At 54.6% G+C, this 26,636-nt stretch overlaps 14 non-coding genes across 14 annotated transcripts; all 14 read left to right on the forward strand.

Moving 5' to 3' along the window:
• The first annotated feature begins 1,917 nt into the window (after window positions 1-1,917).
• LOC137751947 (small nucleolar RNA SNORD116) lies at window positions 1,918-2,009 on the forward strand. The gene has a single exon (XR_011071001.1). It is a non-coding gene; the product is annotated as a small nucleolar RNA SNORD116 (small nucleolar RNA).
• A 389-nt stretch (window positions 2,010-2,398) lies between these two features.
• On the forward strand, window positions 2,399-2,490 carry LOC137778416 (small nucleolar RNA SNORD116). The gene has a single exon (XR_011076882.1). It is a non-coding gene; the product is annotated as a small nucleolar RNA SNORD116 (small nucleolar RNA).
• A 2,408-nt stretch (window positions 2,491-4,898) lies between these two features.
• LOC137753378 (small nucleolar RNA SNORD116) lies at window positions 4,899-4,990 on the forward strand. Its single transcript, XR_011071467.1, has one exon. It is a non-coding gene; the product is annotated as a small nucleolar RNA SNORD116 (small nucleolar RNA).
• Window positions 4,991-7,448: 2,458 nt separating this feature from the next.
• On the forward strand, window positions 7,449-7,540 carry LOC137751951 (small nucleolar RNA SNORD116). The gene has a single exon (XR_011071003.1). It is a non-coding gene; the product is annotated as a small nucleolar RNA SNORD116 (small nucleolar RNA).
• A 389-nt stretch (window positions 7,541-7,929) lies between these two features.
• LOC137778420 (small nucleolar RNA SNORD116) lies at window positions 7,930-8,021 on the forward strand. The gene has a single exon (XR_011076883.1). It is a non-coding gene; the product is annotated as a small nucleolar RNA SNORD116 (small nucleolar RNA).
• A 2,408-nt stretch (window positions 8,022-10,429) lies between these two features.
• On the forward strand, window positions 10,430-10,521 carry LOC137753387 (small nucleolar RNA SNORD116). The gene has a single exon (XR_011071469.1). It is a non-coding gene; the product is annotated as a small nucleolar RNA SNORD116 (small nucleolar RNA).
• Window positions 10,522-12,979: 2,458 nt separating this feature from the next.
• On the forward strand, window positions 12,980-13,071 carry LOC137751957 (small nucleolar RNA SNORD116). Its single transcript, XR_011071004.1, has one exon. It is a non-coding gene; the product is annotated as a small nucleolar RNA SNORD116 (small nucleolar RNA).
• Window positions 13,072-13,460: 389 nt separating this feature from the next.
• LOC137778424 (small nucleolar RNA SNORD116) lies at window positions 13,461-13,552 on the forward strand. The gene has a single exon (XR_011076884.1). It is a non-coding gene; the product is annotated as a small nucleolar RNA SNORD116 (small nucleolar RNA).
• Window positions 13,553-15,960: 2,408 nt separating this feature from the next.
• LOC137752864 (small nucleolar RNA SNORD116) lies at window positions 15,961-16,052 on the forward strand. Its single transcript, XR_011071308.1, has one exon. It is a non-coding gene; the product is annotated as a small nucleolar RNA SNORD116 (small nucleolar RNA).
• Window positions 16,053-18,510: 2,458 nt separating this feature from the next.
• Window positions 18,511-18,602, forward strand: LOC137751961 (small nucleolar RNA SNORD116). The gene has a single exon (XR_011071005.1). It is a non-coding gene; the product is annotated as a small nucleolar RNA SNORD116 (small nucleolar RNA).
• Window positions 18,603-18,991: 389 nt separating this feature from the next.
• Window positions 18,992-19,083, forward strand: LOC137778427 (small nucleolar RNA SNORD116). The gene has a single exon (XR_011076886.1). It is a non-coding gene; the product is annotated as a small nucleolar RNA SNORD116 (small nucleolar RNA).
• Window positions 19,084-21,491: 2,408 nt separating this feature from the next.
• On the forward strand, window positions 21,492-21,583 carry LOC137752869 (small nucleolar RNA SNORD116). The gene has a single exon (XR_011071311.1). It is a non-coding gene; the product is annotated as a small nucleolar RNA SNORD116 (small nucleolar RNA).
• A 2,458-nt stretch (window positions 21,584-24,041) lies between these two features.
• LOC137751966 (small nucleolar RNA SNORD116) lies at window positions 24,042-24,133 on the forward strand. The gene has a single exon (XR_011071008.1). It is a non-coding gene; the product is annotated as a small nucleolar RNA SNORD116 (small nucleolar RNA).
• A 389-nt stretch (window positions 24,134-24,522) lies between these two features.
• LOC137778429 (small nucleolar RNA SNORD116) lies at window positions 24,523-24,614 on the forward strand. The gene has a single exon (XR_011076888.1). It is a non-coding gene; the product is annotated as a small nucleolar RNA SNORD116 (small nucleolar RNA).
• Window positions 24,615-26,636: the final 2,022 nt, after the last annotated feature.

Consider the following 26,636-nt stretch of genomic DNA (forward strand, 5'->3'; position numbering starts at 1 on the left):
ATGCCTTAGTCAAGCTTGGTCATGGCAAGCTTCCTTGGTGAGGGGTGGCTCTGGCATCTTGCCGTGACACGTTGGGATCCCGGTGGAGAGAGAGTAAGGCAAGGCGAGTGAAAGAGACACGTGAGATGGCTGACTAAGCCCACAGGTTTATTGGTGGGTGGATAGATCGACGGTGGCCATGGGGTCCCCGGAACACATTTGGGATTCCCTCAGGAGCATCTGGAGGCACGTGTAGGGAGAGAATACGGGAGCACCTTTGTGGACTGTCCCGCCTCTTTCCTCTCCTTGGTCGATTTGCTTCATGGCGGGTCCTTGTCCAGCGAAAGGTTGCCTTCATGGCACAGTATGGTGTCTTCTCATGGGGGCCGATTTAGAGGCCTTGGGGTGTTTTGTCCCTGTCTGGCCACGTTCCCCCTGTGTTGAAGATGTGAAGGTGTTCCTGAGGACAGCCAAGCATCATTTCTATACTCGGCCCACATAGCGTTCCCTGAGGATTGGAGCTCTACTAGGAGGTCATTGGGCGCAACCATGCAGAAACAAGGGAGTCGGTTGCCAAGGAAAGGCTACAGTTTTAAGGGCAGGAGAGGATGTGTGGTGTGGGTGTCATTTTTCCTGCCACCCGCTGGTGCGTCGAGACTGTGGTATCCGGCGAGCCTGGCCACAGGCCAGACAAATCATACCGGTTCAAGTGTCTAGGCTGTTGTCTGGGTTCTCTCGTTGCATGGCTGTGGGTAACAAGTTGCTTGTAGAGTACCTGGGCCTCACGGTTTCCCCAATGTCACGTCACTGATGGGCCCAGAGTGTGAAAGTGCCAGACACCACTGCAAGTTACACCATTGTTGCAAGGGTTTCCCCGCCGCGTTGAGCATCGGAATGGTTCCCGTGCCATTAGCTTTGTGTGTGGGCTAAGGGTAGGTTGCCAGTCTTGGCAGCAGGCCAGGAAGTATGGCTACAGGTGAATCTCCATTATTCAGTCCAGGAGTTCCTCTGGTGCGATTTGTCACCGGTCCCTACAAGCTGCTTTTGTTGGAGGTCGTGACATTTGTCCAAGGGTCGTTCCCTTGTGGAAGATCTCAGGGACCACATTTCCCCTTGAGGCTGAGTCCATTGTGTGGAAGCGTATGCGCCAGGAGTGGTTTGGTTCCCCAGAGGGCAGTGGCTCTTACGCTGAGTAATCCCATTTCCCCTGAGGGTGTCTCAGCGGTTCAGGATGACATCCCTATGCTGTGTCGGTGGGGAGGCGGCTCAGGCGGGGAAGTTCAAGGCCCATACCAGGGGTTTGATGGACGGCCGTGCTCTTTGTGTTGATGCCCGTGCACTCTGAAGGCATCTGTGCCATGATGCATTCACGTTTGGCTGTGGACACACAGACATGATGGGCTGCAAATGAAATGTTGAGGGGAGATATAGCGCACATCGCAGCGCACTTCGCTGGGCGGTATCACCCTTTGCCTCTGTGCCCCCGTTCACTTTTCGCAAACATCCCTGTGTTCTGTCACACTGAGGCAGGTGGTGGAGTGCCCGGGAACAAACACCTGCAGCAGCATGGGGCCCTCTGTATAGTCCATGAAACCTGGCGAAGTGAGGACAGTGCGGCAAGTTGAGGCAAGTCGAGGCAAAAGAGTCTCAGAGTGATTTTGGCGTGAAGTACTTGAGGATCCTCGTAGGAACCTTGTGGTGGTGAGTGGAAATTCTTTGCAGAAACCTAGATGTTTGGCCACGGGGACTTGTGCCCTGAGACTACACCCTCACCTTCTTGGCTCCTCCAGTGGCACCCCAGATCCGATGCCATGATCCTTAGCTCCATTGGCAGCCCCGTGGGTCGGCTCTGGCCGCTCCTGACTGCTGACATGATTGAGATCGTTGGCTGCCCTGCGGTGGAGCCTGCAACTTTGAACGTGCAGCCTTTGAGCAGGTGGATTGATGATGACTCCCATAAATGCACTGCTTGGAACTCTGAACCAATGAATGGGTCTCAGGTTTCTCCGCGGTCATGTCACTGACAGTCCCGGGGGCGAAAATACAATGCGCCAGGGCAAGTTACCCAGTTGCTGCAAGGGTTTGCCCTGCCAGTTTGGGCATTGGAATATCTCCAATGCCAATAGCTTTCTGTACGACCCAAGGGCATCGCCTCTGGCTTGACAAGGTTCGTGGTAGAAACCTTGTGGGGGTAAACGGAACTTCTTTGAAGAAACCTAGATGTTTGGCCACGGGGACTTGTGCGGCGAGACTACCCCGTCACATTCCGGGCTCTTCCTGGGGAACCCGAGCTCCGATGCCCTGAGACTTGGGTGCACTTTCTGCCCCGTGGCTCGAGTCTGGCCGCTCCCTACTGCTGAGAGGTTTTAGCTTGCTGACAATCCGCGACTTTGCACGTCCAGCCTTTGAGCAGCTGCGTGGATCGATGATGACTCCCATAAATGCATTCCTTCAAAATCTAAACAAAATGAATGAGCAATACCTACCATCTTCTCATCCTAACTGAGGTCCAGCACGTGGCTCCCAAAGGAAAATTAGGGAGAGGTCCATGTCGCATTTGCTACTGTGGGCGTGTGCAGCAACATTGTTCAAGTTGAGGGTGGCGGGCTTCTCGTGCAGAAAGAGCCATGTGGAAAGGAGCCTGGGATGTCCATCTACATGGGAAGGCTAAGGACAACTTGATGTCTCTGGGCACCTGAGTCTAGCCAAAACTGCTATATCCTGCCGCGGTCTGTATGCAGGTATGAAAGGAAGCGTGAGCCACTGGTACTCCTCTGGCTTCCCCTCGAGATCTACAGGCCACCCTCGTGCTCAGGTCGTTGCCTTGTTCCCGCAAGGAAGCAGAAGTCTCTGCACTCAGGGTCAGAGAAGGAGTCCTGGCCAGGCCAGGCTTCTATGTCATGTTCAGCTTGGGAGGTGGGATGTAGTTTACATTTGCCCTGATGGTCAGGGGAAATCAAATGGGCCACCGTCCCACAGATTTGGGCGACGCTGCTGGCTCCTCCTTGGGTTGTGTCCTGCTTGTGTGTTGTGTGTGGAGAGGTTGGAAAATGCCTTAGGCAATTCCAGGGGATATCAAGCTACTTAGGTGAGGGGTGGATTCGTCTGGATCCTGGTGGAGAGAGGAAGGCAAGGCGAGTGGGAAATACACGTGAGAGTGTTGGCTAAGCCCACAGGCTTACTGTTGGGTGGATAGATGTTCGGTGGACATAGGGTTCCCGGAACTCTTTTGGGATATCTTCAGGAGCATTTGGAGTCCCGTGTAGGGAAGGAACACAGGTGCACATTCATGGACCATCCCAACCTTTTCCTCTCCTTTCTCAATGTGCTTCACGGCGGGTCCTTGTTCCACTGAATGGTGCCTTCACAGCACAGTATGGTGTCTTCTCACTGGGCCCGATTTGGAGCCGTTGGGATGTTTTGTCCCTGTGTGGCCTCCTTGCCCCTATGTTGAGGATGTTAAGGTGTTCCTTCGGACAGCCCAGCGTCATTGCTATGCCCAGTCGGCATAGCATTCCCTGAGGTTTGGAGCTCTTCCCGGAGGTCTTTGGGCCCAACCATGCAGAAAGGAGCGAGTTGGCTGCCAAGGAAATGCTACAGGTTTAAGGGCTGGAGTGAATGTGTGCTGCAGGGGTCATTTTGTCCTGCCGCCTTCTGGTGCTGCGAGCCTGTGATCTCCAGCATGCATGGCTTCAAGCCAGAGAAGTCATGCCGGTTCAAGGGTCCAGGATGTCGGAGGCGTTCCCTCATTGCACGGCTGTGGGTGACACGTTGGTTCTGGAGGACCAGGGTCTCATGGTTTCTCCAAGGTCTAGTCCTTGAAGGGAAGAAAGACAATGTGCAAGGTGGTACGATAAGATACCCAGTTGCTGCAAGGGTTTGCCCCGCCACTTTGGGCATTGGAATGGCTTCCTTGCCATTAGCTTTGGTTGCGGTCCTAAGAAGTTCCTCTGGCTTGGCAGGAGACCAGGAAGTATGCCTGCTGGTGAGTCTCCCTTGATCAGTCCAGGGGTTCCTCAGGTGCCCTTTGTCACGGGTCCCTACGAGCCGCTTTTGATGGAGGTCGTCATATTCGGCCAAGGGCCCTTCCCTTGTGGAAGATCTCTCGCCTTGAGGGTGTGTCCACTGTGTGGAATCATAAGTGCCAAGGGCGTGTTTGTTGCCAAAGAGGGCACTTGCTCTTAGGCTGAGGGGGCCCAGTTGTCCTGAGGGTGTCTCAGGGGATCAGGAAGACATCGTTTTGCTGTGATGCGGGGCAGATTGCTCAGGAGAGGAATTTCAGGGCCCGAGACCAGGGTGTTGTTGGCCGGCGGCGCTCTTTGTCCTGATGGCCGCATGCTCTGAAGGCGCCTGTGCCACGATGCTTTCACGTTTGGGTGCGTACACACAGGCAAGACGGACAGCAAATGAAATGTTGAGGAGAGATAGAACACACATCACTGGGTGGTATCGACCTGTCCCTCGCTGCGCCCGTGCACCCTCCTCAAGCCTGCGTGTGTTCTCTCACCCGAGCCAGGTGGAATGCCAGGGAAAGAATGCTAGCAGCAGCCTGGGGCCATCCGTATAATCCCTGATACCCGTTGAAAGGAGGACGGCGTGGCAAGGCGAGGCCAGGCGAAGGAGTCTCGGATGGGTCCTGGCGTGCATTCCATGAGGATCCTGCTTTAACCCTTGTTGCGGTAAGGGACACTTCTTTGCTTAACCTAAAGGTTTGGCGACGGGAACGTGTGCACCGGGGCTACACCCTCACCTTCTGGTAATTTCTCGGGGAACACGAGCTTTCATGCCCTGAGAACTGGCTGCATTTCCTGACTCATGGCTCGGCTCTGGCCACTTCTGTACGCTGATATGATTCAGCTCGCTGGCCGTCCCATGGTGGAATCTGCAACTTTGCATGTCCAACGTTTGAGCCCGAGTTTGGATCGATGATGACTCCCACAAATGCTTTCCTTGGAAATCTGAACAAAATGAGTGAAAAATCCCTACCGTCTCCTCTTTGGAACTGAGGTCCAGCACGTGGCTCCCAAAAGGAAAGTAGGGAGAGGTTCACATTGCATTTGCGGCTGTGGGTGTCCACAGCCACGTTGTTCAAGTTGAGGGTTGTGGTCATCTCATGGGGAGAAGAGCCATTGGGAAAGGAGCCTGGGATGCCAATGCAGGTGGGAAGGCTTGGGACAGCTTGCCGTCTCTTTGTTCCTTGGTCTAGCCAGGACTGCTGTCCCCTGTCACGGTTCAGCATGCAGGTAGGAGAGGAAGCGTGCGCCATTGCTGGTTCTGCCACCTGCGCTTGTGTTCTACAGGTTGCCCCCACCTGCTGGTCATTGCCGTGTGGCCTCAAAGAAACAGAAGTCTGTAGGCTCAGGGTCAGAACAGGATTCCAGGCCTAGGCCAGGCTTCTTTGTCATGTTCTGCTTGGGAGACCATATGCAATTTAGGTTTCTCCTGATGAGGGGAGAAATCAAATGGGCCAGTGTTCCTGGGAGTTTAGGCAATCTGATGGCTCCTCCTCGGGTTGTGTCCTGCTTGTGTGTGCTGTGTGAAGGGGCTGGAAAATGCCTTAGTCAAGCTTGGTCATGGCAAGCTTCCTTGGTGAGGGGTGGCTCTGGCATCTTGCCGTGACACGTTGGGATCCCGGTGGAGAGAGAGTAAGGCAAGGCGAGTGAAAGAGACACGTGAGATGGCTGACTAAGCCCACAGGTTTATTGGTGGGTGGATAGATCGACGGTGGCCATGGGGTCCCCGGAACACATTTGGGATTCCCTCAGGAGCATCTGGAGGCACGTGTAGGGAGAGAATACGGGAGCACCTTTGTGGACTGTCCCGCCTCTTTCCTCTCCTTGGTCGATTTGCTTCATGGCGGGTCCTTGTCCAGCGAAAGGTTGCCTTCATGGCACAGTATGGTGTCTTCTCATGGGGGCCGATTTAGAGGCCTTGGGGTGTTTTGTCCCTGTCTGGCCACGTTCCCCCTGTGTTGAAGATGTGAAGGTGTTCCTGAGGACAGCCAAGCATCATTTCTATACTCGGCCCACATAGCGTTCCCTGAGGATTGGAGCTCTACTAGGAGGTCATTGGGCGCAACCATGCAGAAACAAGGGAGTCGGTTGCCAAGGAAAGGCTACAGTTTTAAGGGCAGGAGAGGATGTGTGGTGTGGGTGTCATTTTTCCTGCCACCCGCTGGTGCGTCGAGACTGTGGTATCCGGCGAGCCTGGCCACAGGCCAGACAAATCATACCGGTTCAAGTGTCTAGGCTGTTGTCTGGGTTCTCTCGTTGCATGGCTGTGGGTAACAAGTTGCTTGTAGAGTACCTGGGCCTCACGGTTTCCCCAATGTCACGTCACTGATGGGCCCAGAGTGTGAAAGTGCCAGACACCACTGCAAGTTACACCATTGTTGCAAGGGTTTCCCCGCCGCGTTGAGCATCGGAATGGTTCCCGTGCCATTAGCTTTGTGTGTGGGCTAAGGGTAGGTTGCCAGTCTTGGCAGCAGGCCAGGAAGTATGGCTACAGGTGAATCTCCATTATTCAGTCCAGGAGTTCCTCTGGTGCGATTTGTCACCGGTCCCTACAAGCTGCTTTTGTTGGAGGTCGTGACATTTGTCCAAGGGTCGTTCCCTTGTGGAAGATCTCAGGGACCACATTTCCCCTTGAGGCTGAGTCCATTGTGTGGAAGCGTATGCGCCAGGAGTGGTTTGGTTCCCCAGAGGGCAGTGGCTCTTACGCTGAGTAATCCCATTTCCCCTGAGGGTGTCTCAGCGGTTCAGGATGACATCCCTATGCTGTGTCGGTGGGGAGGCGGCTCAGGCGGGGAAGTTCAAGGCCCATACCAGGGGTTTGATGGACGGCCGTGCTCTTTGTGTTGATGCCCGTGCACTCTGAAGGCATCTGTGCCATGATGCATTCACGTTTGGCTGTGGACACACAGACATGATGGGCTGCAAATGAAATGTTGAGGTGAGATATAGCGCACATCGCAGCGCACTTCGCTGGGCGGTATCACCCTTTGCCTCTGTGCCCCCGTTCACTTTTCTCAAACATCCCTGTGTTCTGTCACACTGAGGCAGGTGGTGGAGTGCCCGGGAACAAACACCTGCAGCAGCATGGGGCCCTCTGTATAGTCCATGAAACCTGGCGAAGTGAGGACAGTGCGGCAAGTTGAGGCAAGTCGAGGCAAAAGAGTCTCAGAGTGATTTTGGCGTGAAGTACTTGAGGATCCTCGTAGGAACCTTGTGGTGGTGAGTGGAAATTCTTTGCAGAAACCTAGATGTTTGGCCACGGGGACTTGTGCCCTGAGACTACACCCTCACCTTCTTGGCTCCTCCAGTGGCACCCCAGATCCGATGCCATGATCCTTAGCTCCATTGGCAGCCCCGTGGGTCGGCTCTGGCCGCTCCTGACTGCTGACATGATTGAGATCGTTGGCTGCCCTGCGGTGGAGCCTGCAACTTTGAACGTGCAGCCTTTGAGCAGGTGGATTGATGATGACTCCCATAAATGCACTGCTTGGAACTCTGAACCAATGAATGGGTCTCAGGTTTCTCCGCGGTCATGTCACTGACAGTCCCGGGGGCGAAAATACAATGCGCCAGGGCAAGTTACCCAGTTGCTGCAAGGGTTTGCCCTGCCAGTTTGGGCATTGGAATATCTCCAATGCCAATAGCTTTCTGTACGACCCAAGGGCATCGCCTCTGGCTTGACAAGGTTCGTGGTAGAAACCTTGTGGGGGTAAACGGAACTTCTTTGAAGAAACCTAGATGTTTGGCCACGGGGACTTGTGCGGCCAGACTACCCCGTCACATTCCGGGCTCTTCCTGGGGAACCCGAGCTCCAATGCCCTGAGACTTGGGTGCACTTTCTGCCCCGTGGCTCGAGTCTGGCCGCTCCCTACTGCTGAGAGGTTTTAGCTTGCTGACAATCCGCGACTTTGCACGTCCAGCCTTTGAGCAGCTGCGTGGATCGATGATGACTCCCATAAATGCATTCCTTCAAAATCTAAACAAAATGAATGAGCAATACCTACCATCTTCTCATCCTAACTGAGGTCCAGCACGTGGCTCCCAAAGGAAAATTAGGGAGAGGTCCATGTCGCATTTGCTACTGTGGGCGTGTGCAGCAACATTGTTCAAGTTGAGGGTGGCGGGCTTCTCGTGCAGAAAGAGCCATGTGGAAAGGAGCCTGGGATGTCCATCTACATGGGAAGGCTAAGGACAACTTGATGTCTCTGGGCACCTGAGTCTAGCCAAAACTGCTATATCCTGCCGCGGTCTGTATGCAGGTATGAAAGGAAGCGTGAGACACTGGTACTCCTCTGGCTTCCCCTCGAGATCTACAGGCCACCCTCGAGCTCAGGTCGTTGCCTTGTTCCCGCAAGGAAGCAGAAGTCTCTGCACTCAGGGTCAGAGAAGGAGTCCTGGCCAGGCCAGGCTTCTATGTCATGTTCAGCTTGGGAGGTGGGATGTAGTTTACATTTGCCCTGATGGTCAGGGGAAATCAAATGGGCCACCGTCCCACAGATTTGGGCGACGCTGCTGGCTCCTCCTTGGGTTGTGTCCTGCTTGTGTGTTGTGTGTGGAGAGGTTGGAAAATGCCTTAGGCAATTCCAGGGGATATCAAGCTACTTAGGTGAGGGGTGGATTCGTCTGGATCCTGGTGGAGAGAGGAAGGCAAGGCGAGTGGGAAATACACGTGAGAGTGTTGGCTAAGCCCACAGGCTTACTGTTGGGTGGATAGATGTTCGGTGGACATAGGGTTCCCGGAACTCTTTTGGGATATCTTCAGGAGCATTTGGAGTCCCGTGTAGGGAAGGAACACAGGTGCACATTCATGGACCATCCCAACCTTTTCCTCTCCTTTCTCAATGTGCTTCACGGCGGGTCCTTGTTCCACTGAATGGTGCCTTCACAGCACAGTATGGTGTCTTCTCACTGGGCCCGATTTGGAGCCGTTGGGATGTTTTGTCCCTGTGTGGCCTCCTTGCCCCTATGTTGAGGATGTTAAGGTGTTCCTTCGGACAGCCCAGCGTCATTGCTATGCCCAGTCGGCATAGCATTCCCTGAGGTTTGGAGCTCTTCCCAGAGGTCTTTGGGCCCAACCATGCAGAAAGAAGCGAGTTGGCTGCCAAGGAAATGCTACAGGTTTAAGGGCTGGAGTGAATGTGTGCTGCAGGGGTCATTTTGTCCTGCCGCCTTCTGGTGCTGCGAGCCTGTGATCTCCAGCATGCATGGCTTCAAGCCAGAGAAGTCATGCCGGTTCAAGGGTCCAGGATGTCGGAGGCGTTCCCTCATTGCACGGCTGTGGGTGACACGTTGGTTCTGGAGGACCAGGGTCTCATGGTTTCTCCAAGGTCTAGTCCTTGAAGGGAAGAAAGACAATGTGCAAGGTGGTACAATAAGATACCCAGTTGCTGCAAGGGTTTGCCCCGCCACTTTGGGCATTGGAATGGCTCCCTTGCCATTAGCTTTGGTTGCGGTCCTAAGAAGTTCCTCTGGCTTGGCAGGAGACCAGGAAGTATGCCTGCTGGTGAGTCTCCCTTGATCAGTCCAGGGGTTCCTCAGGTGCCCTTTGTCACGGGTCCCTACGAGCCGCTTTTGATGGAGGTCGTCATATTCGGCCAAGGGCCCTTCCCTTGTGGAAGATCTCTCGCCTTGAGGGTGTGTCCACTGTGTGGAATCATAAGTGCCAAGGGCGTGTTTGTTGCCAAAGAGGGCACTTGCTCTTAGGCTGAGGGGGCCCAGTTGTCCTGAGGGTGTCTCAGGGGATCAGGAAGACATCGTTTTGCTGTGATGCGGGGCAGATTGCTCAGGAGAGGAATTTCAGGGCCCGAGACCAGGGTGTTGTTGGCCGGCGGCGCTCTTTGTCCTGATGGCCGCATGCTCTGAAGGCGCCTGTGCCACGATGCTTTCACGTTTGGGTGCGTACACACAGGCAAGACGGACAGCAAATGAAATGTTGAGGAGAGATAGAACACACATCACTGGGTGGTATCGACCTGTCCCTCGCTGCGCCCGTGCACCCTCCTCAAGCCTGCGTGTGTTCTCTCACCCGAGCCAGGTGGAATGCCAGGGAAAGAATGCTAGCAGCAGCCTGGGGCCATCCGTATAATCCCTGATACCCGTTGAAAGGAGGACGGCGTGGCAAGGCGAGGCCAGGCGAAGGAGTCTCGGATGGGTCCTGGCGTGCATTCCATGAGGATCCTGCTTTAACCCTTGTTGCGGTAAGGGACACTTCTTTGCTTAACCTAAAGGTTTGGCGACGGGAACGTGTGCACCGGGGCTACACCCTCACCTTCTGGTAATTTCTCGGGGAACACGAGCTTTCATGCCCTGAGAACTGGCTGCATTTCCTGACTCATGGCTCGGCTCTGGCCACTTCTGTACGCTGATATGATTCAGCTCGCTGGCCGTCCCATGGTGGAATCTGCAACTTTGCATGTCCAACGTTTGAGCCCGAGTTTGGATCGATGATGACTCCCACAAATGCTTTCCTTGGAAATCTGAACAAAATGAGTGAAAAATCCCTACCGTCTCCTCTTTGGAACTGAGGTCCAGCACGTGGCTCCCAAAAGGAAAGTAGGGAGAGGTTCACATAGCATTTGCGGCTGTGGGTGTCCACAGCCACGTTGTTCAAGTTGAGGGTTGTGGTCATCTCATGGGGAGAAGAGCCATTGGGAAAGGAGCCTGGGATGCCAATGCAGGTGGGAAGGCTTGGGACAGCTTGCCGTCTCTTTGTTCCTTGGTCTAGCCAGGACTGCTGTCCCCTGTCACGGTTCAGCATGCAGGTAGGAGAGGAAGCGTGCGCCATTGCTGGTTCTGCCACCTGCGCTTGTGTTCTACAGGTTGCCCCCACCTGCTGGTCATTGCCGTGTGGCCTCAAAGAAACAGAAGTCTGTAGGCTCAGGGTCAGAACAGGATTCCAGGCCTAGGCCAGGCTTCTTTGTCATGTTCTGCTTGGGAGACCATATGCAATTTAGGTTTCTCCTGATGAGGGGAGAAATCAAATGGGCCAGTGTTCCTGGGAGTTTAGGCAATCTGATGGCTCCTCCTCGGGTTGTGTCCTGCTTGTGTGTGCTGTGTGAAGGGGCTGGAAAATGCCTTAGTCAAGCTTGGTCACGGCAAGCTTCCTTGGTGAGGGGTGGCTCTGGCATCTTGCCGTGACACGTTGGGATCCCGGTGGAGAGAGAGTAAGGCAAGGCGAGTGAAAGAGACACGTGAGATGGCTGACTAAGCCCACAGGTTTATTGGTGGGTGGATAGATCGACGGTGGCCATGGGGTCCCCGGAACACATTTGGGATTCCCTCAGGAGCATCTGGAGGCACGTGTAGGGAGAGAATACGGGAGCACCTTTGTGGACTGTCCCGCCTCTTTCCTCTCCTTGGTCGATTTGCTTCATGGCGGGTCCTTGTCCAGCGAAAGGTTGCCTTCATGGCACAGTATGGTGTCTTCTCATGGGGGCCGATTTAGAGGCCTTGGGGTGTTTTGTCCCTGTCTGGCCACGTTCCCCCTGTGTTGAAGATGTGAAGGTGTTCCTGAGGACAGCCAAGCATCATTTCTATACTCGGCCCACATAGCGTTCCCTGAGGATTGGAGCTCTACTAGGAGGTCATTGGGCGCAACCATGCAGAAACAAGGGAGTCGGTTGCCAAGGAAAGGCTACAGTTTTAAGGGCAGGAGAGGATGTGTGGTGTGGGTGTCATTTTTCCTGCCACCCGCTGGTGCGTCGAGACTGTGGTATCCGGCGAGCCTGGCCACAGGCCAGACAAATCATACCGGTTCAAGTGTCTAGGCTGTTGTCTGGGTTCTCTCGTTGCATGGCTGTGGGTAACAAGTTGCTTGTAGAGTACCTGGGCCTCACGGTTTCCCCAATGTCACGTCACTGATGGGCCCAGAGTGTGAAAGTGCCAGACACCACTGCAAGTTACACCATTGTTGCAAGGGTTTCCCCGCCGCGTTGAGCATCGGAATGGTTCCCGTGCCATTAGCTTTGTGTGTGGGCTAAGGGTAGGTTGCCAGTCTTGGCAGCAGGCCAGGAAGTATGGCTACAGGTGAATCTCCATTATTCAGTCCAGGAGTTCCTCTGGTGCGATTTGTCACCGGTCCCTACAAGCTGCTTTTGTTGGAGGTCGTGACATTTGTCCAAGGGTCGTTCCCTTGTGGAAGATCTCAGGGACCACATTTCCCCTTGAGGCTGAGTCCATTGTGTGGAAGCGTATGCGCCAGGAGTGGTTTGGTTCCCCAGAGGGCAGTGGCTCTTACGCTGAGTAATCCCATTTCCCCTGAGGGTGTCTCAGCGGTTCAGGATGACATCCCTATGCTGTGTCGGTGGGGAGGCGGCTCAGGCGGGGAAGTTCAAGGCCCATACCAGGGGTTTGATGGACGGCCGTGCTCTTTGTGTTGATGCCCGTGCACTCTGAAGGCATCTGTGCCATGATGCATTCACGTTTGGCTGTGGACACACAGACATGATGGGCTGCAAATGAAATGTTGAGGTGAGATATAGCGCACATCGCAGCGCACTTCGCTGGGCGGTATCACCCTTTGCCTCTGTGCCCCCGTTCACTTTTCTCAAACATCCCTGTGTTCTGTCACACTGAGGCAGGTGGTGGAGTGCCCGGGAACAAACACCTGCAGCAGCATGGGGCCCTCTGTATAGTCCATGAAACCTGGCGAAGTGAGGACAGTGCGGCAAGTTGAGGCAAGTCGAGGCAAAAGAGTCTCAGAGTGATTTTGGCGTGAAGTACTTGAGGATCCTCGTAGGAACCTTGTGGTGGTGAGTGGAAATTCTTTGCAGAAACCTAGATGTTTGGCCACGGGGACTTGTGCCCTGAGACTACACCCTCACCTTCTTGGCTCTTCCAGTGGCACCCCAGATCCGATGCCATGATCCTTAGCTCCATTGGCAGCCCCGTGGGTCGGCTCTGGCCGCTCCTGACTGCTGACATGATTGAGATCGTTGGCTGCCCTGCGGTGGAGCCTGCAACTTTGAACGTGCAGCCTTTGAGCAGGTGGATTGATGATGACTCCCATAAATGCACTGCTTGGAACTCTGAACCAATGAATGGGTCTCAGGTTTCTCCGCGGTCATGTCACTGACAGTCCCGGGGGCGAAAATACAATGCGCCAGGGCAAGTTACCCAGTTGCTGCAAGGGTTTGCCCTGCCAGTTTGGGCATTGGAATATCTCCAATGCCAATAGCTTTCTGTACGACCCAAGGGCATCGCCTCTGGCTTGACAAGGTTCGTGGTAGAAACCTTGTGGGGGTAAACGGAACTTCTTTGAAGAAACCTAGATGTTTGGCCACGGGGACTTGTGCGGCGAGACTACCCCGTCACATTCCGGGCTCTTCCTGGGGAACCCGAGCTCCAATGCCCTGAGACTTGGGTGCACTTTCTGCCCCGTGGCTCGAGTCTGGCCGCTCCCTACTGCTGAGAGGTTTTAGCTTGCTGACAATCCGCGACTTTGCACGTCCAGCCTTTGAGCAGCTGCGTGGATCGATGATGACTCCCATAAATGCATTCCTTCAAAATCTAAACAAAATGAATGAGCAATACCTACCATCTTCTCATCCTAACTGAGGTCCAGCACGTGGCTCCCAAAGGAAAATTAGGGAGAGGTCCATGTCGCATTTGCTACTGTGGGCGTGTGCAGCAACATTGTTCAAGTTGAGGGTGGCGGGCTTCTCGTGCAGAAAGAGCCATGTGGAAAGGAGCCTGGGATGTCCATCTACATGGGAAGGCTAAGGACAACTTGATGTCTCTGGGCACCTGAGTCTAGCCAAAACTGCTATATCCTGCCGCGGTCTGTATGCAGGTATGAAAGGAAGCGCGAGCCACTGGTACTCCTCTGGCTTCCCCTCGAGATCTACAGGCCACCCTCGAGCTCAGGTCGTTGCCTTGTTCCCGCAAGGAAGCAGAAGTCTCTGCACTCAGGGTCAGAGAAGGAGTCCTGGCCAGGCCAGGCTTCTATGTCATGTTCAGCTTGGGAGGTGGGATGTAGTTTACATTTGCCCTGATGGTCAGGGGAAATCAAATGGGCCACCGTCCCACAGATTTGGGCGACGCTGCTGGCTCCTCCTTGGGTTGTGTCCTGCTTGTGTGTTGTGTGTGGAGAGGTTGGAAAATGCCTTAGGCAATTCCAGGGGATATCAAGCTACTTAGGTGAGGGGTGGATTCGTCTGGATCCTGGTGGAGAGAGGAAGGCAAGGCGAGTGGGAAATACACGTGAGAGTGTTGGCTAAGCCCACAGGCTTACTGTTGGGTGGATAGATGTTCGGTGGACATAGGGTTCCCGGAACTCTTTTGGGATATCTTCAGGAGCATTTGGAGTCCCGTGTAGGGAAGGAACACAGGTGCACATTCATGGACCATCCCAACCTTTTCCTCTCCTTTCTCAATGTGCTTCACGGCGGGTCCTTGTTCCACTGAATGGTGCCTTCACAGCACAGTATGGTGTCTTCTCACTGGGCCCGATTTGGAGCCGTTGGGATGTTTTGTCCCTGTGTGGCCTCCTTGCCCCTATGTTGAGGATGTTAAGGTGTTCCTTCGGACAGCCCAGCGTCATTGCTATGCCCAGTCGGCATAGCATTCCCTGAGGTTTGGAGCTCTTCCCGGAGGTCTTTGGGCCCAACCATGCAGAAAGAAGCGAGTTGGCTGCCAAGGAAATGCTACAGGTTTAAGGGCTGGAGTGAATGTGTGCTGCAGGGGTCATTTTGTCCTGCCGCCTTCTGGTGCTGCGAGCCTGTGATCTCCAGCATGCATGGCTTCAAGCCAGAGAAGTCATGCCGGTTCAAGGGTCCAGGATGTTGGAGGCATTCCCTCATTGCACGGCTGTGGGTGACACGTTGGTTCTGGAGGACCAGGGTCTCATGGTTTCTCCAAGGTCTAGTCCTTGAAGGGAAGAAAGACAATGTGCAAGGTGGTACAATAAGATACCCAGTTGCTGCAAGGGTTTGCCCCGCCACTTTGGGCATTGGAATGGCTCCCTTGCCATTAGCTTTGGTTGCGGTCCTAAGAAGTTCCTCTGGCTTGGCAGGAGACCAGGAAGTATGCCTGCTGGTGAGTCTCCCTTGATCAGTCCAGGGGTTCCTCAGGTGCCCTTTGTCACGGGTCCCTACGAGCCGCTTTTGATGGAGGTCGTCATATTCGGCCAAGGGCCCTTCCCTTGTGGAAGATCTCTCGCCTTGAGGGTGTGTCCACTGTGTGGAATCATAAGTGCCAAGGGCGTGTTTGTTGCCAAAGAGGGCACTTGCTCTTAGGCTGAGGGGGCCCAGTTGTCCTGAGGGTGTCTCAGGGGATCAGGAAGACATCGTTTTGCTGTGATGCGGGGCAGATTGCTCAGGAGAGGAATTTCAGGGCCCGAGACCAGGGTGTTGTTGGCCGGCGGCGCTCTTTGTCCTGATGGCCGCATGCTCTGAAGGCGCCTGTGCCACGATGCTTTCACGTTTGGGTGCGTACACACAGGCAAGACGGACAGCAAATGAAATGTTGAGGAGAGATAGAACACACATCACTGGGTGGTATCGACCTGTCCCTCGCTGCGCCCGTGCACCCTCCTCAAGCCTGCGTGTGTTCTCTCACCCGAGCCAGGTGGAATGCCAGGGAAAGAATGCTAGCAGCAGCCTGGGGCCATCCGTATAATCCCTGATACCCGTTGAAAGGAGGACGGCGTGGCAAGGCGAGGCCAGGCGAAGGAGTCTCGGATGGGTCCTGGCGTGCATTCCATGAGGATCCTGCTTTAACCCTTGTTGCGGTAAGGGACACTTCTTTGCTTAACCTAAAGGTTTGGCGACGGGAACGTGTGCACCGGGGCTACACCCTCACCTTCTGGTAATTTCTCGGGGAACACGAGCTTTCATGCCATGAGAACTGGCTGCATTTCCTGACTCATGGCTCGGCTCTGGCCACTTCTGTACGCTGATATGATTCAGCTCGCTGGCCGTCCCATGGTGGAATCTGCAACTTTGCATGTCCAACGTTTGAGCCCGAGTTTGGATCGATGATGACTCCCACAAATGCATTCCTTGGAAATCTGAACAAAATGAGTGAAAAATCCCTACCGTCTCCTCTTTGGAACTGAGGTCCAGCACGTGGCTCCCAAAAGGAAAGTAGGGAGAGGTTCACATTGCATTTGCGGCTGTGGGTGTCCACAGCCACGTTGTTCAAGTTGAGGGTTGTGGTCATCTCATGGGGAGAAGAGCCATTGGGAAAGGAGCCTGGGATGCCAATGCAGGTGGGAAGGCTTGGGACAGCTTGCCGTCTCTTTGTTCCTTGGTCTAGCCAGGACTGCTGTCCCCTGTCACGGTTCAGCATGCAGGTAGGAGAGGAAGCGTGCGCCATTGCTGGTTCTGCCACCTGCGCTTGTGTTCTACAGGCTGCCCCCACCTGCTGGTCATTGCCGTGTGGCCTCAAAGAAACAGAAGTCTGTAGGCTCAGGGTCAGAACAGGATTCCAGGCCTAGGCCAGGCTTCTTTGTCATGTTCTGCTTGGGAGACCGTATGCAATTTAGGTTTCTCCTGATGAGGGGAGAAATCAAATGGGCCAGTGTTCCTGGGAGTTTAGGCAATCTGATGGCTCCTCCTCGGGTTGTGTCCTGCTTGTGTGTGCTGTGTGAAGGGGCTGGAAAATGCCTTAGTCAAGCTTGGTCACGGCAAGCTTCCTTGGTGAGGGGTGGCTCTGGCATCTTGCCGTGACACGTTGGGATCCCGGTGGAGAGAGAGTAAGGCAAGGCGAGTGAAAGAGACACGTGAGATGGCTGACTAAGCCCACAGGTTTATTGGTGGGTGGATAGATCGACGGTGGCCATGGGGTCCCCGGAACACATTTGGGATTCCCTCAGGAGCATCTGGAGGCACGTGTAGGGAGAGAATACGGGAGCACCTTTGTGGACTGTCCCGCCTCTTTCCTCTCCTTGGTCGATTTGCTTCATGGCGGGTCCTTGTCCAGCGAAAGGTTGCCTTCATGGCACAGTATGGTGTCTTCTCATGGGGGCCGATTTAGAGGCCTTGGGGTGTTTTGTCCCTGTCTGGCCACGTTCCCCCTGTGTTGAAGATGTGAAGGTGTTCCTGAGGACAGCCAAGCATCATTTCTATACCCGGCCCACATAGCGTTCCCTGAGGATTGGAGCTCTACTAGGAGGTCATTGGGCGCAACCATGCAGAAACAAGGGAGTCGGTTGCCAAGGAAAGGCTACAGTTTTAAGGGCAGGAGAGGATGTGTGGTGTGGGTGTCATTTTTCCTGCCACCCGCTGGTGCGTCGAGACTGTGGTATCCGGCGAGCCTGGCCACAGGCCAGACAAATCATACCGGTTCAAGTGTCTAGGCTGTTGTCTGGGTTCTCTCGTTGCATGGCTGTGGGTAACAAGTTGCTTGTAGAGTACCTGGGCCTCACGGTTTCCCCAATGTCACGTCACTGATGGTCCCAGAGTGTGAAAGTGCCAGACACCACTGCAAGTTACACCATTGCTGCAAGGGTTTCCCCGCCGCGTTGAGCATCGGAATGGTTCCCGTGCCATTAGCTTTGTGTGTGGGCTAAGGGTAGGTTGCCAGTCTTGGCAGCAGGCCAGGAAGTATGGCTACAGGTGAATCTCCATTATTCAGTCCAGGAGTTCCTCTGGTGCGTTTTGTCACCGGTCCCTACAAGCTGCTTTTGTTGGAGGTCGTGACATTTGGCCAAGGGTCGTTCCCTTGTGGAAGATCTCAGGGACCACATTTCCCCTTGAGGCTGAGTCCATTGTGTGGAAGCGTATGCGCCAGGAGTGGTTTGGTTCCCCAGAGGGCAGTGGCTCTTACGCTGAGTAATCCCATTTCCCCTGAGGGTGTCTCAGCGGTTCAGGATGACATCCCTATGCTGTGTCGGTGGGGAGGCGGCTCAGGCGGGGAAGTTCAAGGCCCATACCAGGGGTTTGATGGACGGCCGTGCTCTTTGTGTTGATGCCCGTGCACTCTGAAGGCATCTGTGCCATGATGCATTCACGTTTGGCTGTGGACACACAGACATGATGGGCTGCAAATGAAATGTTGAGGGGAGATATAGCGCACATCGCAGCGCACTTCGCTGGGCGGTATCACCCTTTGCCTCTGTGCCCCCGTTCACTTTTCGCAAACATCCCTGTGTTCTGTCACACTGAGGCAGGTGGTGGAGTGCCCGGGAACAAACACCTGCAGCAGCATGGGGCCCTCTGTATAGTCCATGAAACCTGGCGAAGTGAGGACAGTGCGGCAAGTTGAGGCAAGTCGAGGCAAAAGAGTCTCAGAGTGATTTTGGCGTGAAGTACTTGAGGATCCTCGTAGGAACCTTGTGGTGGTGAGTGGAAATTCTTTGCAGAAACCTAGATGTTTGGCCACGGGGACTTGTGCCCTGAGACTACACCCTCACCTTCTTGGCTCCTCCAGTGGCACCCCAGATCCGATGCCATGATCCTTAGCTCCATTGGCAGCCCCGTGGGTCGGCTCTGGCCGCTCCTGACTGCTGACATGATTGAGATCGTTGGCTGCCCTGCGGTGGAGCCTGCAACTTTGAACGTGCAGCCTTTGAGCAGGTGGATTGATGATGACTCCCATAAATGCACTGCTTGGAACTCTGAACCAATGAATGGGTCTCAGGTTTCTCCGCGGTCATGTCACTGACAGTCCCGGGGGCGAAAATACAATGCGCCAGGGCAAGTTACCCAGTTGCTGCAAGGGTTTGCCCTGCCAGTTTGGGCATTGGAATATCTCCAATGCCAATAGCTTTCTGTACGACCCAAGGGCATCGCCTCTGGCTTGACAAGGTTCGTGGTAGAAACCTTGTGGGGGTAAACGGAACTTCTTTGAAGAAACCTAGATGTTTGGCCACGGGGACTTGTGCGGCGAGACTACCCCGTCACATTCCGGGCTCTTCCTGGGGAACCCGAGCTCCAATGCCCTGAGACTTGGGTGCACTTTCTGCCCCGTGGCTCGAGTCTGGCCGCTCCCTACTGCTGAGAGGTTTTAGCTTGCTGACAATCCGCGACTTTGCACGTCCAGCCTTTGAGCAGCTGCGTGGATCGATGATGACTCCCATAAATGCATTCCTTCAAAATCTAAACAAAATGAATGAGCAATACCTACCATCTTCTCATCCTAACTGAGGTCCAGCACGTGGCTCCCAAAGGAAAATTAGGGAGAGGTCCATGTCGCATTTGCTACTGTGGGCGTGTGCAGCAACATTGTTCAAGTTGAGGGTGGCGGGCTTCTCGTGCAGAAAGAGCCATGTGGAAAGGAGCCTGGGATGTCCATCTACATGGGAAGGCTAAGGACAACTTGATGTCTCTGGGCACCTGAGTCTAGCCAAAACTGCTATATCCTGCCGCGGTCTGTATGCAGGTATGAAAGGAAGCGTGAGCCACTGGTACTCCTCTGGCTTCCCCTCGAGATCTACAGGCCACCCTCGAGCTCAGGTCGTTGCCTTGTTCCCGCAAGGAAGCAGAAGTCTCTGCACTCAGGGTCAGAGAAGGAGTCCTGGCCAGGCCAGGCTTCTATGTCATGTTCAGCTTGGGAGGTGGGATGTAGTTTACATTTGCCCTGATGGTCAGGGGAAATCAAATGGGCCACCGTCCCACAGATTTGGGCGACGCTGCTGGCTCCTCCTTGGGTTGTGTCCTGCTTGTGTGTTGTGTGTGGAGAGGTTGGAAAATGCCTTAGGCAATTCCAGGGGATATCAAGCTACTTAGGTGAGGGGTGGATTCGTCTGGATCCTGGTGGAGAGAGGAAGGCAAGGCGAGTGGGAAATACACGTGAGAGTGTTGGCTAAGCCCACAGGCTTACTGTTGGGTGGATAGATGTTCGGTGGACATAGGGTTCCCGGAACTCTTTTGGGATATCTTCAGGAGCATTTGGAGTCCCGTGTAGGGAAGGAACACAGGTGCACATTCATGGACCATCCCAACCTTTTCCTCTCCTTTCTCAATGTGCTTCACGGCGGGTCCTTGTTCCACTGAATGGTGCCTTCACAGCACAGTATGGTGTCTTCTCACTGGGCCCGATTTGGAGCCGTTGGGATGTTTTGTCCCTGTGTGGCCTCCTTGCCCCTATGTTGAGGATGTTAAGGTGTTCCTTCGGACAGCCCAGCGTCATTGCTATGCCCAGTCGGCATAGCATTCCCTGAGGTTTGGAGCTCTTCCCGGAGGTCTTTGGGCCCAACCATGCAGAAAGAAGCGAGTTGGCTGCCAAGGAAATGCTACAGGTTTAAGGGCTGGAGTGAATGTGTGCTGCAGGGGTCATTTTGTCCTGCCGCCTTCTGGTGCTGCGAGCCTGTGATCTCCAGCATGCATGGCTTCAAGCCAGAGAAGTCATGCCGGTTCAAGGGTCCAGGATGTTGGAGGCGTTCCCTCATTGCACGGCTGTGGGTGACACGTTGGTTCTGGAGGACCAGGGTCTCATGGTTTCTCCAAGGTCTAGTCCTTGAAGGGAAGAAAGACAATGTGCAAGGTGGTACAATAAGATACCCAGTTGCTGCAAGGGTTTGCCCCGCCACTTTGGGCATTGGAATGGCTCCCTTGCCATTAGCTTTGGTTGCGGTCCTAAGAAGTTCCTCTGGCTTGGCAGGAGACCAGGAAGTATGCCTGCTGGTGAGTCTCCCTTGATCAGTCCAGGGGTTCCTCAGGTGCCCTTTGTCACGGGTCCCTACGAGCCGCTTTTGATGGAGGTCGTCATATTCGGCCAAGGGCCCTTCCCTTGTGGAAGATCTCTCGCCTTGAGGGTGTGTCCACTGTGTGGAATCATAAGTGCCAAGGGCGTGTTTGTTGCCAAAGAGGGCACTTGCTCTTAGGCTGAGGGGGCCCAGTTGTCCTGAGGGTGTCTCAGGGGATCAGGAAGACATCGTTTTGCTGTGATGCGGGGCAGATTGCTCAGGAGAGGAATTTCAGGGCCCGAGACCAGGGTTTTGTTGGCCGGCGGCGCTCTTTGTCCTGATGGCCGCATGCTCTGAAGGCGCCTGTGCCACGATGCTTTCACGTTTGGGTGCGTACACACAGGCAAGACGGACAGCAAATGAAATGTTGAGGAGAGATAGAACACACATCACTGGGTGGTATCGACCTGTCCCTCGCTGCGCCCGTGCACCCTCCTCAAGCCTGCGTGTGTTCTCTCACCCGAGCCAGGTGGAATGCCAGGGAAAGAATGCTAGCAGCAGCCTGGGGCCATCCGTATAATCCCTGATACCCGTTGAAAGGAGGACGGCGTGGCAAGGCGAGGCCAGGCGAAGGAGTCTCGGATGGGTCCTGGCGTGCATTCCATGAGGATCCTGCTTTAACCCTTGTTGCGGTAAGGGACACTTCTTTGCTTAACCTAAAGGTTTGGCGACGGGAACGTGTGCACCGGGGCTACACCCTCACCTTCTGGTAATTTCTCGGGGAACACGAGCTTTCATGCCCTGAGAACTGGCTGCATTTCCTGACTCATGGCTCGGCTCTGGCCACTTCTGTACGCTGATATGATTCAGCTCGCTGGCCGTCCCATGGTGGAATCTGCAACTTTGCATGTCCAACGTTTGAGCCCGAGTTTGGATCGATGATGACTCCCACAAATGCATTCCTTGGAAATCTGAACAAAATGAGTGAAAAATCCCTACCGTCTCCTCTTTGGAACTGAGGTCCAGCACGTGGCTCCCAAAAGGAAAGTAGGGAGAGGTTCACATTGCATTTGCGGCTGTGGGTGTCCACAGCCACGTTGTTCAAGTTGAGGGTTGTGGTCATCTCATGGGGAGAAGAGCCATTGGGAAAGGAGCCTGGGATGCCAATGCAGGTGGGAAGGCTTGGGACAGCTTGCCGTCTCTTTGTTCCTTGGTCTAGCCAGGACTGCTGTCCCCTGTCACGGTTCAGCATGCAGGTAGGAGAGGAAGCGTGCGCCATTGCTGGTTCTGCCACCTGCGCTTGTGTTCTACAGGCTGCCCCCACCTGCTGGTCATTGCCGTGTGGCCTCAAAGAAACAGAAGTCTGTAGGCTCAGGGTCAGAACAGGATTCCAGGCCTAGGCCAGGCTTCTTTGTCATGTTCTGCTTGGGAGACCATATGCAATTTAGGTTTCTCCTGATGAGGGGAGAAATCAAATGGGCCAGTGTTCCTGGGAGTTTAGGCAATCTGATGGCTCCTCCTCGGGTTGTGTCCTGCTTGTGTGTGCTGTGTGAAGGGGCTGGAAAATGCCTTAGTCAAGCTTGGTCACGGCAAGCTTCCTTGGTGAGGGGTGGCTCTGGCATCTTGCCGTGACACGTTGGGATCCCGGTGGAGAGAGAGTAAGGCAAGGCGAGTGAAAGAGACACGTGAGATGGCTGACTAAGCCCACAGGTTTATTGGTGGGTGGATAGATCGACGGTGGCCATGGGGTCCCCGGAACACATTTGGGATTCCCTCAGGAGCATCTGGAGGCACGTGTAGGGAGAGAATACGGGAGCACCTTTGTGGACTGTCCCGCCTCTTTCCTCTCCTTGGTCGATTTGCTTCATGGCGGGTCCTTGTCCAGCGAAAGGTTGCCTTCATGGCACAGTATGGTGTCTTCTCATGGGGGCCGATTTAGAGGCCTTGGGGTGTTTTGTCCCTGTCTGGCCACGTTCCCCCTGTGTTGAAGATGTGAAGGTGTTCCTGAGGACAGCCAAGCATCATTTCTATACCCGGCCCACATAGCGTTCCCTGAGGATTGGAGCTCTACTAGGAGGTCATTGGGCGCAACCATGCAGAAACAAGGGAGTCGGTTGCCAAGGAAAGGCTACAGTTTTAAGGGCAGGAGAGGATGTGTGGTGTGGGTGTCATTTTTCCTGCCACCCGCTGGTGCGTCGAGACTGTGGTATCCGGCGAGCCTGGCCACAGGCCAGACAAATCATACCGGTTCAAGTGTCTAGGCTGTTGTCTGGGTTCTCTCGTTGCATGGCTGTGGGTAACAAGTTGCTTGTAGAGTACCTGGGCCTCACGGTTTCCCCAATGTCACGTCACTGATGGTCCCAGAGTGTGAAAGTGCCAGACACCACTGCAAGTTACACCATTGCTGCAAGGGTTTCCCCGCCGCGTTGAGCATCGGAATGGTTCCCGTGCCATTAGCTTTGTGTGTGGGCTAAGGGTAGGTTGCCAGTCTTGGCAGCAGGCCAGGAAGTATGGCTACAGGTGAATCTCCATTATTCAGTCCAGGAGTTCCTCTGGTGCGTTTTGTCACCGGTCCCTACAAGCTGCTTTTGTTGGAGGTCGTGACATTTGGCCAAGGGTCGTTCCCTTGTGGAAGATCTCAGGGACCACATTTCCCCTTGAGGCTGAGTCCATTGTGTGGTAGCGTATGCGCCAGGAGTGGTTTGGTTCCCCAGAGGGCAGTGGCTCTTACGCTGAGTAATCCCATTTCCCCTGAGGGTGTCTCAGCGGTTCAGGATGACATCCCTATGCTGTGTCGGTGGGGAGGCGGCTCAGGCGGGGAAGTTCAAGGCCCATACCAGGGGTTTGATGGACGGCCGTGCTCTTTGTGTTGATGCCCGTGCACTCTGAAGGCATCTGTGCCATGATGCATTCACGTTTGGCTGTGGACACACAGACATGATGGGCTGCAAATGAAATGTTGAGGGGAGATATAGCGCACATCGCAGCGCACTTCGCTGGGCAGTATCACCCTTTGCCTCTGTGCCCCCGTTAACTTTTCGCAAACATCCCTGTGTTCTGTCACACTGAGGCAGGTGGTGGAGTGCCCGGGAACAAACACCTGCAGCAGCATGGGGCCCTCTGTATAGTCCATGAAACCTGGCGAAGTGAGGACAGTGCGGCAAGTTGAGGCAAGTCGAGGCAAAAGAGTCTCAGAGTGATTTTGGCGTGAAGTACTTGAGGATCCTCGTAGGAACCTTGTGGTGGTGAGTGGAAATTCTTTGCAGAAACCTAGATGTTTGGCCACGGGGACTTGTGCCCTGAGACTACACCCTCACCTTCTTGGCTCCTCCAGTGGCACCCCAGATCCGATGCCATGATCCTTAGCTCCATTGGCAGCCCCGTGGGTCGGCTCTGGCCGCTCCTGACTGCTGACATGATTGAGATCGTTGGCTGCCCTGCGGTGGAGCCTGCAACTTTGAACGTGCAGCCTTTGAGCAGGTGGATTGATGATGACTCCCATAAATGCACTGCTTGGAACTCTGAACCAATGAATGGGTCTCAGGTTTCTCCGCGGTCATGTCACTGACAGTCCCGGGGGCGAAAATACAATGCGCCAGGTCAAGTTACCCAGTTGCTGCAAGGGTTTGCCCTGCCAGTTTGGGCATTGGAATATCTCCAATGCCAATAGCTTTCTGTACGACCCAAGGGCATCGCCTCTGGCTTGACAAGGTTCGTGGTAGAAACCTTGTGGGGGTAAACGGAACTTCTTTGAAGAAACCTAGATGTTTGGCCACGGGGACTTGTGCGGCGAGACTACCCCGTCACATTCCGGGCTCTTCCTGGGGAACCCGAGCTCCAATGCCCTGAGACTTGGGTGCACTTTCTGCCCCGTGGCTCGAGTCTGGCCGCTCCCTACTGCTGAGAGGTTTTAGCTTGCTGACAATCCGCGACTTTGCACGTCCAGCCTTTGAGCAGCTGCGTGGATCGATGATGACTCCCATAAATGCATTCCTTCAAAATCTAAACAAAATGAATGAGCAATACCTACCATCTTCTCATCCTAACTGAGGTCCAGCACGTGGCTCCCAAAGGAAAATTAGGGAGAGGTCCATGTCGCATTTGCTACTGTGGGCGTGTGCAGCAACATTGTTCAAGTTGAGGGTGGCGGGCTTCTCGTGCAGAAAGAGCCATGTGGAAAGGAGCCTGGGATGTCCATCTACATGGGAAGGCTAAGGACAACTTGATGTCTCTGGGCACCTGAGTCTAGCCAAAACTGCTATATCCTGCCGCGGTCTGTATGCAGGTATGAAAGGAAGCGTGAGCCACTGGTACTCCTCTGGCTTCCCCTCGAGATCTACAGGCCACCCTCGAGCTCAGGTCGTTGCCTTGTTCCCGCAAGGAAGTAGAAGTCTCTGCACTCAGGGTCAGAGAAGGAGTCCTGGCCAGGCCAGGCTTCTATGTCATGTTCAGCTTGGGAGGTGGGATGTAGTTTACATTTGCCCTGATGGTCAGGGGAAATCAAATGGGCCACCGTCCCACAGATTTGGGCGACGCTGCTGGCTCCTCCTTGGGTTGTGTCCTGCTTGTGTGTTGTGTGTGGAGAGGTTGGAAAATGCCTTAGGCAATTCCAGGGGATATCAAGCTACTTAGGTGAGGGGTGGATTCGTCTGGATCCTGGTGGAGAGAGGAAGGCAAGGCGAGTGGGAAATACACGTGAGAGTGTTGGCTAAGCCCACAGGCTTACTGTTGGGTGGATAGATGTTCGGTGGACATAGGGTTCCCGGAACTCTTTTGGGATATCTTCAGGAGCATTTGGAGTCCCGTGTAGGGAAGGAACACAGTTGCACATTCATGGACCATCCCAAACTTTTCCTCTCCTTTCTCAATGTGCTTCACGGCGGGTCCTTGTTCCACTGAATGGTGCCTTCACGGCACAGTATGGTGTCTTCTCACTGGGCCCGATTTGGAGCCGTTGGGATGTTTTGTCCCTGTGTGGCCTCCTTGCCCCTATGTTGAGGATGTTAAGGTGTTCCTTCGGACAGCCCAGCGTCATTGCTATGCCCAGTCGGCATAGCATTCCCTGAGGTTTGGAGCTCTTCCCGGAGGTCTTTGGGCCCAACCATGCAGAAAGAAGCGAGTTGGCTGCCAAGGAAATGCTACAGGTTTAAGGGCTGGAGTGAATGTGTGCTGCAGGGGTCATTTTGTCCTGCCGCCTTCTGGTGCTGCGAGCCTGTGATCTCCAGCATGCATGGCTTCAAGCCAGAGAAGTCATGCCGGTTCAAGGGTCCAGGATGTTGGAGGCGTTCCCTCATTGCACGGCTGTGGGTGACACGTTGGTTCTGGAGGACCAGGGTCTCATGGTTTCTCCAAGGTCTAGTCCTTGAAGGGAAGAAAGACAATGTGCAAGGTGGTACAATAAGATACCCAGTTGCTGCAAGGGTTTGCCCCGCCACTTTGGGCATTGGAATGGCTTCCTTGCCATTAGCTTTGGTTGCGGTCCTAAGAAGTTCCTCTGGCTTGGCAGGAGACCAGGAAGTATGCCTGCTGGTGAGTCTCCCTTGATCAGTCCAGGGGTTCCTCAGGTGCCCTTTGTCACGGGTCCCTATGAGCCGCTTTTGATGGAGGTCGTCATATTCGGCCAAGGGCCCTTCCCTTGTGGAAGATCTCTCGCCTTGAGGGTGTGTCCACTGTGTGGAATCATAAGTGCCAAGGGCGTGTTTGTTGCCAAAGAGGGCACTTGCTCTTAGGCTGAGGGGGCCCAGTTGTCCTGAGGGTGTCTCAGGGGATCAGGAAGACATCGTTTTGCTGTGATGCGGGGCAGATTGCTCAGGAGAGGAATTTCAGGGCCCGAGACCAGGGTGTTGTTGGCCGGCGGCGCTCTTTGTCCTGATGGCCGCATGCTCTGAAGGCGCCTGTGCCACGATGCTTTCACGTTTGGGTGCGTACACACAGGCAAGACGGACAGCAAATGAAATGTTGAGGAGAGATAGAACACACATCACTGGGTGGTATCGACCTGTCCCTCGCTGCGCCCGTGCACCCTCCTCAAGCCTGCGTGTGTTCTCTCACCCGAGCCAGGTGGAATGCCAGGGAAA

This window comes from Eschrichtius robustus, chromosome 1 (genome assembly GCF_028021215.1).
Source record: "Eschrichtius robustus isolate mEscRob2 chromosome 1, mEscRob2.pri, whole genome shotgun sequence".
Lineage (NCBI taxonomy): Eukaryota > Metazoa > Chordata > Mammalia > Artiodactyla > Eschrichtiidae > Eschrichtius > Eschrichtius robustus.